Source organism: Delphinus delphis, chromosome 15, assembly GCF_949987515.2.
Source record: "Delphinus delphis chromosome 15, mDelDel1.2, whole genome shotgun sequence".
Taxonomy (NCBI): Eukaryota; Metazoa; Chordata; class Mammalia; order Artiodactyla; family Delphinidae; genus Delphinus; species Delphinus delphis.
The window spans coordinates 67,365,301-67,379,481 of NC_082697.1; positions in this window are offsets into that span (position 1 = coordinate 67,365,301).

A 14,181-nucleotide genomic window follows, 5' to 3' on the forward strand; every position below is an offset into this window, starting at 1 on the left:
TTGTTCTATTCAGGTCTTCAGTGGAGTGGGTGATGCCCAGCTGCACTTGTGAGGGTGGATCTTCTGTACTCAGTCTACTCATTCAAATGCTAATCTCCTCCAGAAACACCCTCACAGACACACCTAGAAATCATGTTTTACCAGCTATCCGGGCATCTCTTAGCCCAGTCAAGTTGACACTTAAAATTAACCATCACAACTCACTTATCAAAATAAAGAATATTTTAACACAATATTTTTTTAAAAGCAAACAATGCAAAAAAAATCTATGGTGAAAAAAATGCCAGAATTTTAAAACAGAATTTTTTAATTAAAAAAAATTTAATTTAAAAATTTTAAACAGGAAACAGTCTGATCGTGCATTTGCACGACCCTACCTTGCTCACCTCACCCTAATCCCAGCCCTGCTCAGTAGCTCTGGGAGAACCTATGGTCTTCCCAGCTAACGGTAGAATTAAAAGGAGTGATTTATAGTCCTTGACTGGGAGATACTGAGAACTTCAAGTTTACTGTCTGCTCACCCACCTGCCCACAATAGCTACCAGAGAATAACAATTTCTCTTTTATCTTCTGAATTCTTTGTGGGTACCTCTCATTAGCAAACACTAAGAAAGAGATTCTTGGAAATGTACTTCTAGGCTTCTTCCCTGTGACACAGAGGGAACTATAAAAGAGAGGTAATGCTGTCAAGTTAATAACAGGTAATCCAACAGAGAGATGTCAAGACTGTTTCAAAAGCTGGAAATCAGGTAAAGATATTACCAGAACTGAGAAATATGAATATCAAATAGTCACAGAGAGGAGGAAAACAACAAGCAAACTAAGTTGTTGAATCTCTGAAAGCTCAGTGTTATGGGTTGAGTTGCATCCTGCCTCTCCCCTCAAATTCCTGTGGTGAAGTCCTAACCCCAGTACTTCAGAATGTGACTGTATTTGGAGATAGGATCTTTAAAAAAGGTAATTAAGTTAAAACGAGGTCATTAGGGTGGGCCCTAGTCCAATACAGCTGATATCCTTGTAAGAAGAGGAGATTAGTACAGAGACACACACGAAGGGAAGACCATGTGAAGACACAGAGAGAAAACAGCCATCTTCCAAGGAGAGAGGCCTCAGAAGAAAACAACAATGCCAACACCTTGATCTCAGACTCCCAGCATCCAGAAATGTGAGAAAATAAAAGTGTGTTGTTCAAGCCCTCCAATCTGTGGTAGTTTTTTATCCCAGCCCTAGCAAACTAATACAGTCAGGAATTAGAAGCATCAGATGCAGTAAAAGATGGGGTAAAGCATGGGTCTTAAAATAGGGAGCCTGGTTGAAAGTCTATATATTTAGACGCTTAGGTACCCTCACTTATCACACACATCCAAGGCAAAGATGCTTCTAGCTCCAACATCCAACATGAAGTATATTCGACAAAGACATTAAACTAGAAAGTTTCCAACTTCGGAGAGTTTCCAAATTTAAAGCCCTAGTAAAGGACAGGCAAGAGGAACTATTCTGAAAAGTAGGGAACCAAGTAAGAGACTAGCACCTAAAGATCGCGAAACCATCCCTGACCCAACCCACTTTTGCCATTTGGTCCCAACCGGTACAGAGGACCATCAGCAGGAAATCGGCATTCTTTTCTAGAGAAAAGGGGCTCTGAAAAAGGTCTGCACAGGGCTTCCCTGGTAGCGCAGTGGTTGGGAGTCCTCCTGCCGATGCAGGAGAAGCAGGTTCGTGCCCCGGTCCGGGAGGATCCCGCATGCCGCGGAGAGGCTGGGCCCGTGAGCCATGGCCGCTGAGCCTGCGCATCCGGAGCCTGTGCCCCGCAACGGGAGCGGCCACAACAGTGAGAGACCCGCGTACCGCAAGAAAAAAAAAAAAAGGTCTGCACACCGTGACATTTGGGAGTCTGACACAAATGGCTGGATTCCTTCTGAACATTGAGGCCCTCTGAGTTGAAAAGTCACACCTAGTGAAGTAAGTCAGAAAGAGGAAAACAAATATCGTATATTAATGCATATATGTGGAATCTAGAAAAATGGTACAGATGAACCTATTTGCAAAGCAGAAACACAGAGACACAGGTGTAGAGAACAAACATATGGACACCAAGGGGGGAAGTGGGGGGGATGAATTGGGAGATTGAGATTGACATATATACAATACTACGTATAAAACTGTTAACTAATGAGAACCTGCTGTATAGCACAGGGAACTCTACTTAGTGCTCTGTGGTGACCTAAATGGGAAGAAGATCCAAAAACAAGGGGATATATGTATACATATAGCTGATTCACTTCGCTGTACAGCAGAAACTAACACAACATTGTAAAGCAACTGTACCCCAATTAAAAAAAAAGAAAAGTCACACCTCATATACACAGCTTTTTAATGCTCACTGTTAAAGATAAATAACTCAGGATCATCAGACATTAAGTAAGACATTTTCCTTCCTTTCGAGGAAATTGAGACAAAGCAGAGAGCTAAAGGAAAGTTTTAAAAATTGTACTTAACATGTTCAAAGAGATAAGAAAAGATATTGCATCTATAAAGCAATAACATGATTTTTTTTAAAATAAGAATATAAATGACTTTTGGGAATTAAAGTTTTTTTACTTTTTTTTTTTTTTTTTTTTTGCTGTATGCAGGCCTCTCACTGTTGTGGCCTCTCCCGTTGTGGAGCACAGGCTCCGGACGCACAGGCTCTGCGGCCATGGCTCACGGGCCCAGCCGCTCCGTGGCATGTGGGATCCTCCTGGACTGGGGCACGAACCTACGTCCCCTGCATCGGCAGGCGGACTCTCAACCAGTGCGCCACCAGGGAAGCCCGGAATTAAAGTTTTGATAGAAGAAATTTAAAATTGAACAAAAGAGTTGGAAGATAAAGTTGCAGAAATCTCCTAGAAAGTAGAACTGTAACCAAGCAAGACCCTATGGGGCCTTCCCGGGACACACTCCTCCTCATATCCTCTACTTTAGCTCCTCTTTGAAGTACCTGGATAATAGTATCTGATGCACATTTCCAGAGTCATTTTACAGTTGCTAAAACCCCCACCAAATGGAAGATGTTAACTGCTTGATGACCATGAACACATAGCCTCCTGGAGTCTAAGGACTGAAAATGTTAACCCCTGTGACACCACCTGTTATTTCACCATCAGAGAATTGTGCACGAGCTGATCACAGACCCTGGGGTGCCACTCCTTCACCTGTCCTTTAAAATGCTTGCTGAAACCCTTTGGGGAGTTCGGGGTTTTGGGGGGTATGAGCCACCCATTCTCCTTGCATGGCCCTGCAATAAACCTTTCTCTGCTCCAAACTCTGATGTTTCAGTATTGTTTGACCTCACTGTGAGTTGGGCACAGAAACTTGCATTCGGTAACAGAATTAAAAAGAAAACAGATGGGAAAGAGGAAAGAAAAGATAATGAGAAACAATTCATTGAAGTTCAATACTTAACTGACAGTAATTCTACCAAGAGAGCAGTAATTTCCAGCAGGCAGTAATAGAAGAAAATGTCCAGGACTGAAGAACATGAGCATCTAGAGTAAAAGTATACAGCAGGGCTTGCCTGGTGGTGCAGTGGTTGAGAGTCCGCCTGCCGATGCAGGGGACACGGGTTCGTGCCCCAGTCCGGGAGGATCCCACATGCCGCGGAGCGGCTGGGCCCGTGAGCCATGGCGGCTGAGCCTGCTCGTCCGGAGCCTGTGCTCCGCAACGGGAGAGGCCACAACAGTGAGAGGCCCGCGTACCGCAGTAAAAATAAATAAATAAATAAAAAATAATAAAAAATAAAGTATACAGCACATTGTATTTGAAAAAGATCCCCACCAAGGCATGTAATTGGGAAATTTAGAATCCCAAGAACAAAAAATATCATAAAAACTTTCATAGTGAAAAAATAGGACACAGTCACAAAAAGAAAAAGGGAAAAAAAGTGGAAATCAGAATCACATCAGACTTTCAAAAGCAAAATGAGAAGCTAAACACAATGAAGTAATGTCTTCAAAATAATGAGGGATTATTTCTAATCTATAATTCTATTCCCAGACAAACTATACTTGAATCAAGTGTGAGGATGGAACAAAGGTAATGCCTCAGAAAATATACTTCCCATGACTTTTTTGTCAGGGCTATTAGAAAATACAGTCAACAAAAATGAGGGGTTAAACCATTAAGACCGACAGAAAACCCAACACAAGGAGAGGCTAAAGAAAATTCCAGAATGCTAGTGAACAACCAGTTCAGGAGGAGTAAGATTACAGAAGACTCCAGGAAAGATGTGGGAAAAAGGGAAACTTGATGTGTCTGACTACATAAAAAATTTTTTTCAAGTGAAATTTTGCAATTCTGTTGGAGAGTTTAGAAAGAGTTAGAGACAGTGACATAGAAAACTAAGCAAACAAAAACAAGAAGCCGCAACTCCAAGGAAAACACAAAAGTTGACCAAGGGAGGAAATTAGAGTACATGACACAGATCAGTATGGAGTAATATTTACATAAGTCAAATAACATGAAACACTGAATTAAATAAAAACTGTCCCTTAGCCATATTGAGAGGTTGGTAAGGGTACATGGTGCTATGAAGGTGCTGAATCCTTTTCTGCACTGTGGCTGTCAGTGCTAGTTGCCCACCTAACATCTATTCTCCCCTTATGATGTAACAATAGAACTCTGATTTTTGTTTGGGGCAGCAATGAACCCGGTTTAAAAATTCCATTTTTACCTCCCCTGTATCTAGGAGTTGCCAGACAGAGTTCTAGTCCCTGACATCTCTGTAGAGATTTCTTGGAAAGTTTTTCTTTCCCAGTCTAGGTGCTAACCCTTCCACCTTGTCACTTGCTTCTTCCTCCCAGGAAAGATCTTCCAGACCAAGGGATGAAGAGGTCAGCTTGTGACCCTGAGATGCAAAGGACGGTGGAGCAAAAGAAAACAGGAGACTGGACCTTGACATCCTTGAGCAGCTGCATTAACTTCTAGCATCTGGTAACACAAGCAGAAAATGAAATTAAAAATGAAATCATTTATGACAACACCAAAACCCATTGAATATCTGGGAATAAATCTGACGAGAAACATAAGACCTCTACACTAAAAACTATGAAATATTGCTGAAAGAAATTAAGCAAACCCAAATAAATGAAAGGATATACCATATTCATGGTTAGAAGACTCAGTATTGTAAAGACAATATTGTAATGCCAGTTCTCATAAAATTGGTCTATAGATTCAATACATTCCCTATCAAAATCACAGCAAGCTTTTTTGGTAGAATCTGACAAGCTAATTCTAAACTTTATAAGAACATACAAAAGACCTAGAATAACCAACATAATCTTGAAGAATGAGGACTTACACTACCAGAGATCAAGACTATATAATTAACTTATCTGTATTACTTTGTTGTTATCTGCTCTTATCATTTCCTTCCTTCTACTTTCTTTGGGTTTTATTTTGCTGTTCTTGTTCTAGCTTCTTGAGATGGTAGCTTAGAGGGTCGATTTTCAAATATTCTTTAAAATTTGTTTAACTTTTTATTTTGAAATAATACAGGACTCACAAGGAGTTGCAAAACTAGTACATAGAGTTCCTTGAACCCTTCAGCCAACTTCTACCTATGATGATGTCTTATGTAACTGATGTGCAATATCAAAGCCAGGGAACTGACATTAGTACAACATCGTTGAATGACTACAATTATTTAGTTTTCACCAGTTTCAACTGTACTCATTTGTATATGTGAGAGGAGGGAATTCTGTGCAGTTTAGTCCCATGGATAGATTTATGTGACCACACTACAGTCAAGATACAGAACTGGTCTATCACCACAAAGCAACTCCCTCCTGCTGCCCCTCTCTATTCCCACTCACCCTCTCTTACCCTCATCCCTGTCCCTTAGCAACCATCAATCTGTCCTCCATCTCCATAGTTCTGTCAATTTGAGAAGTTATATAAACGGAATCCTCTAGAGTATGACGTTTTGAAATGAGCTATTAGCACTTTACATAATGCCCTTGAGATCCATCCATGTTGTTACATTTATCCACATTCATTCTTTTTATTGCTGAGTGGTATTCCACTGCATGAATGCATCAGTTTGTTTAACCATTCACTTACTGAAGAACTTCTGAGTTATTCCCAGTTTTTGACTATTACAAATGAAGCTGTTATGAACATTCACATAAAGATATTTGTCTGAATATAAGTTTTCATGTCTGGGGAAAATGCCCAAGGATGTGATATGATTGCTAAGTTTTATAGTAAGTGCGTGTTTGGTTTTTCGGTTTGGTTTGGTCTGGTTTGGTTTGGGTTGGGGTTTTTTTCGGGTTTGGTCTTATAAGGAACAGCCAAACTGCTTTCCAGAGTACCAGGTTACATTCCCACCAGCAATGTATGAGAGATCCAGTTTCTCTGCATCCTTGCCAAGAAATATTCTTTTAAAATATGTGCATTCAAGTTATAAATTTCCATCTGAGCACAGCTTTAGTTGTGTTCTCTACACTCATTGTTTAAGCCACTGTTAATCAGGGCTTCTAATACTTGGAGCAGAATGAAATCTTAGTCAGTTGTGTCCTTTACAACTCCAGGGGGTCACCATTAACATCACGGTATAGAGTTTTGTGAAACGAAATTTGAAAGCTTCTATTAGGTATATTGAATTCAGTTAGGGGGAATAAACCTAATTTAAATAGAGTGGTCATGAAAGACTTGTTGGAAAGGTGACTTTTGAGAAAGGATCTGGAGGAGATCTTGAGCTAGGCAAAAATTAGGAAGAAGGGCATTCCAGGCAGAGGGTAGCCCAAAAGCCTGGGTTGGGACTTCCCTGGTGGTCCAGTGGTTAAGACTCCACGCTCCCAATGCAGGGAGACCGGTTTTGATCCCTGGTCAGGGAACTAGATCCCGCATGCCACAACGAAGACCAGAGCGGCCAAATAAATAAATAAATATTTTTTAAAAAACCAAAAAACATGCCTGGGTCGTTTGAGAAAGAGTGATGAGGCCAGTGTGGAGGTGAGTAAATAATGGGCAAGTAGTAGGATATGAGGTTAGTGTGGTAACTGGTTTAATGGCACTAAATCATGTAGGGCTCCAGGACAGACTGTATGGTAGGCCATAAAGCAGGCCTCAGTAAATTTAAAAGGATTAAAATCATACATCATATGTTCTCCGACCACAATTGAGTGAAATTAGAAATCAGTAACAGAAAGAAATGTGGGAAATTCACAAATATGTGGAAATGAAACAAGATACTTCTAAATAACCAATGGTCAAACAAGAAAGCACAAGGGAAATTAGAAAACACTTTGACATGAGTGAAAATGAAGACACAACATTGCAAAATTTATGGGATGTAGCTCAAACAGTTCTTAGAAGGAAATTTATAGCCTTAAATACCTATATTAAAAAAGAAGAAAGATATCAAATCAATAACCTAATCTTCCACCCTAACACACAGAAAATGAAGAGCAAATTAAATCATGGAGGACCATATGGGATTTGGGTTCTATAACTTCTGAGTACCTTTTGTATCCTGTTAATTTTACATGTCAAGTTGACTGGGCTAAGGGATGCCCACATAGCTGGTAAAACGCTATTTCTGAGTGCTTCTGTGAAGGTTTCTGAGAGATTCACATTTGGAACACTACTGAGCAAAGAAGATCATCCTCACTAGTGTAGGCAGGCATCATCTAATCTTTCCAAGTAGAAGGAAAAGGTAGAGGAGGAGCAAATTTTCTCTCTCTCTTCTTGAGCCGGGATGTCCATCTTTTCTGCCTTTTTGTTTGAGCTCTCATGCTATATTTTTACAGCCTATTTAGTGCCATTCTCTCGTATTTTTGTGCCTTTTGTTGGTGGTTTTGCTGTTTAAAACGGCCCTCAATTGTAGTGCTTATGTGCTGTCCAGTGTTCCCACGCACAAGAAGGCTGTGATGTGCCTTTCAGAGAAAATATGTGCATTAGATAAGCTTCGTTAGTACATTAGTCATCATGCCTTTGGTCGTTCGATGCTGATGAACCAACAGTAAGGTATTTTTAAACAGAAACGCACATTCTAAAAGTTATGTATTTATCAGTTGATGAATACGTTGTGACCAGAGGCTCGCAGGAAACTAACTCTCTATTTCTCCTAAGAGAAATGGTTCAGTATTCGCTAATTCGGTGTTTGTGTGACTTCACAGAACATAACTACTGCAAGAGTAAATATCAGGGATCGACTGTACATTTTTAGTTCTGAAGGCAATCTGAGTGTGACATCTCTTATCTGTCACCTGTGCTGATTGAACAACCTGGCTGGAGGAGGTCAGTTTCACTCTTTCATCCTTCTTGCAGTATCCATCTCAGATCTTCAAGTGGCATTTTGTGGGAGAGGAACATACCATTAGAGACCTCCTGCGAAATGGGAGAACCCACAACGGCATCCATGGCTGCTGTCCACGGTGCTGATCATCTAAAGAGACATTCCTGCAAGAGAAGGAGCATCAGAAAAATCATGAAATTCACACAAGTGAACCTACGGATCCTGTTCCCTGTTCCCCAGTGATCAAAGACAGTAGGTTTCCAAAACTGGTCAGTGAGCATGCATGAAGAGAGAGTCTTGATCTCATCCTTGTAACATCAAGTTAACATCCCCAAGAACAGAGGGATATTATTCTAGAGCCACAGGAATCCTGGAAAGAGCCATACTTGGGAACAAGCTTACTTATTACCACTGGGTTCCCACACTTAGCCAATCCTGTGCCACTGAGTCCTAAGCCCTATTATCAGTTTAACCAAACCTTTTAAACCCCTTTAGATCTCCTCTGACTCTCCAGAAGGTTTAAGATTTCCTGGTATTGATATTTCTCATGACCGGCTTCCTGAGTCCCTGAACCTTGATCCTCTAAAACCCAGAGTCTCTACAGACTCCACATTACAGAAAGTTTCAAAAAGCAGAAAAAGATTTTAGATAAATTGATACAACATAGAAGCCAAGAGAAGAGAGTGTTTCACTGAGACAACTATCAATTGCACGCGCCAAGGAAGGCAAAATTGGGGAAATTATGGAAGATTAGCTGTTTTGCAACCCAGAATTCACTTGGATTTTGCTTTGGGGGAAACGACCCTTTTCTCACTCTCAGATCATGTGTTTTGGGTAAAGGTGATTCCAAACCTAAGCATGTGATCCAAACCTAAGCCAATCAGCACATTCTTTATTTTAATCACAGCTTTCAGTTAGAGGTTAGGACATGCTTCAAGCAAGGTAATAAAGCCTGCTTAGGATCATTCAGAACTAATCGTACAATCTATGCTGGAGCCCCCAGTCCTGCTGGACTCAGTTTTGTACATTTAGGGGCTGGAGCTAATGCAGCCATCTTATGATTGCACTGGACAGAGAATGGCATGAACACTGAGAAAGTAGGGTCAAGACTTAAAGGCAGAGAAAACAAGTCCTGGTGACATCTTTTGAATTCAGGTTTATGCTAAGCTGAAACCAAACTCCTCAGTACATGAGATAATTTGTTCCATTTTAAAACCTAAACTAGTTCAGAGTAGTTTGTTTCAGATACTTGCAAAATACAGAGCTCTACTTGGATTACAAATAATACTAGAAGTGGAGTGTTTTAGATGATGTATGCTAAAATGTTGAATTGTCAAAGGCCTAGCGGGTTGGATATAGGGCAGTGAAAACCCTTCTGACATAGCTAGGAGGTTGAGAAGACTTTTCACATGTTGGCAAAAATGCTGGTTAAATTCTCCTTAAGGGAAGGTTTTTATCAGCTGGCTTGGGAAGCATGCCCTTCCTGAACCAATGATGGCCAGAGAGAATATATTATGATTGGTGTCGAAGGGGTGGGGGGTTCCTCCCAGAATCACATGGCCATAAGGTAGGGGACGAGGATTTCCCAGAGGAAAACATAGGTTCTTTCGCCAGTAGAAAGTGGAATGGATTCCATGTAGGCAGGAGAAACAGATTCCATCAAGAACTCTCCTGTGATAGTTGTCTTGTGTACTTTCAATAAGTTCCCATCATCATAGGTAATCTGTGCATGTCTCTTGAGCCTTAAAAAATCTGATTAACAAAAGAATGTTTCCTACACTAGATAATGATGCTAACTTTTGTTAGAAGCATGTGTGCCTCTTGGAGAAAAATGTGTCCTAGAAGATGAATGTAACCAAATTTACATTTCTTTAATATTACAACAATTAATGCTATTGCTCTAAGCTAAGTCTATATGCAGAAATAGTATCCAGGTCATTGGGAGCTTGGGTCAGATTAAGAAATAAGAATGATCTTCTATCATGCCACCACCTCTCATGTGCCTAGCAAGTTGTGGAAGATGGCCCTCACTGGTGTCATCTGGCGTAGAAAAATGTTCCCCAGAAAGTCTGTAGATCCTGCGTCTGGGACTGGATATGGAATACTCTTACTTTAAGGAGTGGAAGATGGCATCACCCTCTCCAAGCAGATTGTTGGTTGGGGCTCTCTCGATTTCTAGTGAGAGAAACTGAACTCAGAATGTCTTAAGCACAATAGCAAATGTATTGGCTCACATGACTGAAAAATCCAGGAGGTATACCCAGCTTCAGGTAGTGCTGGGTCCAGAGACTCACATTTTATCATCAGGGCTGGAACACTCTCCATCTCTCAGCTCTTCTTTTCTCCCAGGTCCCATGTGAGTCTCCCAACAGTTCTTAGATTACACAATTCTTTCTGCTGTTAGCGCCAACAGTAAAAGAAGTTCTCCTTTTCAATCTTTCAGAAAATGTCCTGGGTGGGCCTGACTCATTGGATTGAATTGGGGCCCATGCCCACTCCTGAGCAAAACACTGTGACCTGAATGATAAGATAAGCGGATTGGCTAGACCTAGAGCCAGAGGTGTGATCAACCCAGCTTGAACCACAGTTGCAGGTACTAGGAAAGGAGGATGAATTGGTCTCCAAAGGATATTCAGGATGTCTCCAGAATAAGAGGAAATAAGTGTTGATAAAAAAAGAAAGAAAGAAAGAAAACAGACGACCACTATACCAGTGTTTCGGGCAACAAATCTATAAAACCCGTGCATTTAGGGGACAGTGTAAATCTTATCTAATATTGTCTTTTCCTAAATGGCCTAGAAGTAGTACTATTAACACAAAAGGATGTGTTGGTTCACTTCATTTTAAGGTTTCTTCTTCACTTATAGCCACATTCTCTGAGAATTGCCCATCCACCCATAGGGGTGGACATGTACTGCCATGTTTAATCCTACCCTCATGGTGCTAGCCAATTGGACCAGGCATGAAGACAACAGATCCCCCAAATCTTGCTCATCTGCATACTAGTGGTTAATCAAATTCTTCTTGGTCTCCGCTGAGACTGAGAAGGGGTTTGAGAACTCAAGAAAGCCCACAAAATCCTCCTCCTGAGAGATCCAGAACGTTCCTGGTTCCCACTCTCCTGAGGCCTTATTTGTGTTTCTTCAGATCCTGTTAAAAAGACTTCTGCCTGCATCCATTTAATAATTTTTTTGGTTTTGCTTATGCTAATTTGAGTCTATTTCTGTTAACTGAAACCAAGTGACTTTACCAAGACTAATTCCAGCCACAAGCTTCCAGTAGCATTGAGGAAGGAATAGCTGATTTTGAGTGTGATTTTAATGTTCTCTGAACTTGGCCCCTGTGGTTGCATTTCCCAGGCTCTAAGCTCTTGCTGCTAAGCCTGTCACTAGTCCCAGTAGTCCTGAAATGGTTGGGTCTTTCAAAGCTCCTGTTTGAGTGAAGTAGTACCAGTTATCAGTTGCCATAGCAATGTTGCATGACTGGTGCACCTGGAATCAGCTGTGGGGTAAGCGTGGCAATCCTCCTGATCTTAACTGGGCCTGCCATACAAGAAAATAACATAGGAAGGCAGGTAGGAGGCCTTTGGAATGATAGGAAATATTGTGGTTTTATTTTATTTTTTAAAAGTCTTTATTGAATTTGTTACAATATTGCTTCTGTTTTTATGTTTTGGTTTTTTGGCCCTGAGGCATGGGGGACCTTAGCTCCCCGACCAGGGATTGAACCCGTACCCACTGCATTGGAAGGCGGATTCTCTACTACTGGACCACTAGGGAAGTCCAAACATTGTGATTTTAAATAGGGTAACCAGGGAAGTTCTAGCTGATAGAAAAACAATAACTCAAAGACTTGAAGGAGGCAAGGGGATAATCCATGGAAATATCTAAGTGACTGTGTGTGTGTGTGTGTGTGTGTGTGTGTGTGTGGAGAGAGAGAGAGAGCATTTCAGATAGCAAACCCTGAAGCAGGAGTGTCGGTCTTATACAGGAAACAACATGGAGTTCAATTAGGAAGAAGCAGAATGAGCCAGAGTAAGGGTGGTAAGAGATAAGGGAAGGGTGATAACAGGGGTCAGGTCATGGAGGACCTTGTAGGTGACATGAAGGCTTTGGTTTTTACTCTGAATGAAGTAAAAAACCATTGAATGGGTTTAAACAGAAGGGTGACATGATCTGACTAATTGAAAAGCATCCCTTTGGGTAGTGAATTGACAACAGGCTGTAGAGGACAGACTCAGTGAGACTAGTTAGGAGGCTATGGCAATGGTCCAGGTGAGAGAAATGATGGGTTGGAGCACAGTGGTGGCCCCAGAGGTGATGAGAAGTAGATTGTAGATATATTTCATAAATATGGACATGATGCTTCCAAAGGGAAAAGAAGTTGCCTATGGTCTAATGATGACAGAGATGGTTCAGAGACAACACCACCCTGTACCAAAGACGATGTTTACAACTTTGATCAACTATGCTTTGTGCAAGCACCTTGATAGAAGGCTTGTTGCCCCATGGCCTAGGAAGTGAGGGGCTTCTCTGCGTCTCAGCCATTCCAGGCAAGGACTTTTCGTCATTCTTCATGTGGGGCCTGGGAGGGTGAGGGTTGGTCCCACTCACAGCAAGATTCTCATGAAGCTTTGTGGGTAAGTGTGTAGGCTTTGTACTCTACAGAGCAGACTTGAATGCACATCTTAGCTCTACCACTTACTTACAAATGGCAAACTTCAGCTTTCTGAGTCTCAGTCCCATCATCTCTAAAACTGGGGTAATAATAACTCAGTAAGCAGAAGCAGTGATGGCATAGTGGAAAAACAAAAGCCAGAACTGAATTCAGGAAAGAAAAGCAGCCACAAAAGAGTACATACTATGTGACTCCATTTACATGAAATTTAAGAACCTAAAAAATTAATCTATTATTGCCATAGGAAACACGGGTTGCCTATGTGGGAAGTGAGTAAAAAGGAGCTGAGGGAACTTTCTGGGGTAATCTATATATTGATTAGGGTGATGGTGCATAGTGTATACCTTTATCAAAACTCATTGAACCTGTAATATCTGTACATTTCACTGTATATAAATTTTAACTGGATTTTTAAAAAGAAGCCAATCCAGCCTAAATTCATTATATCCTATGGTGACGTAGAGCTGATTTTAAGTCTTATCCCTGACTTCAACTAGCTCCCATCTTGTAAAAACATTCTTATTTTTATGGCACAGGTGATATGTATATACACACATATATATATATATATCACAAGTAAAATTTGTGATATATATAACACAAGAAAACACAAATAAGTAAAATTCAATTGTAAGCTTACCCCAACAGATAACCTCTTTTTAAATATTTTGATATATATTCTATTATTCTATATATTGTTTTGTAGCCTGCCCTTTTCTCTTAACTGTTCTTTTTGTTGTACCAATTAAACTGGGTAAGTACATTGACAGAAAAAAAAAATACACCAGTAGAAATTTATCCCAAGGAAATAGTCAGAGATGTACATGATATTTTACAGAATCATTTATATTAGTGAAAAATTAGAGGAAATCTTAAACTATATCAATAGATCGATTAAATAAGTTATGTGAAAGGAATACTTGGGTAAATGTAGTTATTGGCAAGGAAAGTTACACATAATATATCATGAAGTGAAAAAGCTGGCTTTATTTTACAATGAGAACCTAACTGTGCAGTGTATTGTCATTAAAACAAAGTTAAAGAATAGTATGTACATCATTATATATACATACTGGTAACTGTGTTACCGGTATTTAGTGGGGGTCGCAGATTATGGAAAGACGTCCATTTTCTCTTTATCTTTTGAGTTCTTAACTATGAGGATGTATTGTCAGAAAAAAAAAAACAGTTGAGATTTTAAAAGACGATTTTCTTTAAATTGC